The following is a 1,952-nucleotide window of genomic DNA, read 5'->3' as shown; positions in this document are numbered from 1 at the left end:
ATTCATGGCACCTGCTACATATTCACACACCTTGCTTTAAGTCACCTAAAAATAGACTTGGAGTGGTGAGTACAGATGTTCACTGCTGCCATCAGCTGTATGGGGAGCCTGATATAAGTAACTTGGGGTGGAAGGGAGGGGCTAGTGGGATGTGGTGGTGGGGCTGGTAGTTCTGCAGTGCGGATTGGTGGGTTCACAGGAGCTTGGGGAGCAAAAGTATAGGCTAGTCAGGGTTGGTGGGGCGGGAACAGCACAGCCTTAGAGCTGGGTTAAGTGGTTGGGATTTCCTAACCACAGGGTTCCGCCGGGAATGCATGCAGACATGCAGGAGATCAAGTTAACCTTTTCCTAGATTGGGTTAACTCTCTTTCAGTTTAGGTTAGTACACCTCCTGAACTATCTTAGAGCAGGCACACCATTTTTTGGCTGAATTAACTACTCTAAATACCTGCACAATTGGTCATTTAGATCGACCTTACCCTGGTTAGGTTAATCTAAATTCAATGCCTGTACATACCCTTAATTGGCTGCAATACTATTTGGATATATTAAATACCATTTATCACAGTTTCCTTGCTTAAATGTGACTTTTTGTACATTTTTGTCCCAACACTTTCTCACTGATTTGTACTGTTAGCTTGATATAAAATACATTTTATCATAATCCATTCTGCAAGAGAGAGAGCCAGTAATAAGGTCAATAAATCTGCTACTTAAATAATACTTACCATAGTTTTTAAATACCTTTAAATTTTACATTGATTTAAAGCAGAAATCTAATAGTAGGTCTACTTTTATTCTGTACTGGTGGAAATGTGTTCTTACAGCCAGTTCATGAGTTGAAGAGTTAAGCAGCCAGACTCAATCCTTTACATTACTTTGTTTGTGGTTAAACGGCCTTTTACATTTGTTTTATACTGTATGTCCCCATAATGAATATACCTCAAATGACTGCCCAGTTTGTCATAATTGCACTACATATTTCTGCACAAGCATGGGAAGTGAAGAGGAGTGATCCAAGAACAATGTAGGTGTGCTGACAGACACTGTTAGCGTATTTGTACTAGCCTTTCATTCACAGAGACCTGGAAAGCTGTGTTGTCATAAGAGGTTTGTCCGTCTAAACTATATCCACAAAAGCCATGCTTTGCCAGTACAGAGAACTAATATAGCTATGCCAGAAAGATGCTCTTATACTCTAGATATGGCCTGGATAGATGCTACCCAAAATATCTCTTAAATGGAGTTCGCACTTAGCTATAGCTTCCTAAACCATATAATTCCAAAGGGCCATGGAGTCTGGCCTGCTAGAAGGCCAATCCATACAGGAAAAAAAAAAGATCGCTGTTCTCTGCTATACCCAAGTCTCTTCTTTGTTTAACCTGTCCTGTGACTGCAAGGCACAGAGACAATGAAAGCAAGACAACTCATGCAAGCAAGGCTTCTATGTTTTGCAATACACTAGTCCTACTTCTTTCAAATCCTACCTATTTGCTTGGAAAAAAAGAGCACTTACTTTCCAGTATAATATTGAGTGATAGAAGGTTGAAAGACATAGGAAAAGAGCATTTAAAAGATTATGGCTAAAAAGTGTTGAAGCTGAAGTGCAGAGATTTATGCCTAAGCTATTTACGAGGCGAGACTGAGGTACCTGAACCTGTTCAGCCTCAGCAAGAGGAGGCTGAGGGGGGACCTGGTGGCTGCCTACAACTCATCAGAGGGGATCAACAGCAAGTAGGCAGAGCCCTTTTTTCCCCAGCACCCCCTGGGGTGACAAGGAACAATGGTAATAAGCTGATGGAGAATAGGTTTAGGTTGGAGATAAGAAGGCAATATTTTATAGTTAGGGTGGCCAAAATCTGAAACCAACTTCGCAGGGAGGTGGTCCTCACCCCTACCTTGGGCAAATTCAAGAGGAGGTTGGATGATCACCTGTCTGGGGTCTTGTGAAC

Source organism: Alligator sinensis, unplaced genomic scaffold, assembly GCF_000455745.1.
Source record: "Alligator sinensis unplaced genomic scaffold, ASM45574v1 scaffold195_2, whole genome shotgun sequence".
NCBI classification, from domain to species: domain Eukaryota; kingdom Metazoa; phylum Chordata; order Crocodylia; family Alligatoridae; genus Alligator; species Alligator sinensis.
This window is presented reverse-complemented; position numbering follows the sequence as displayed.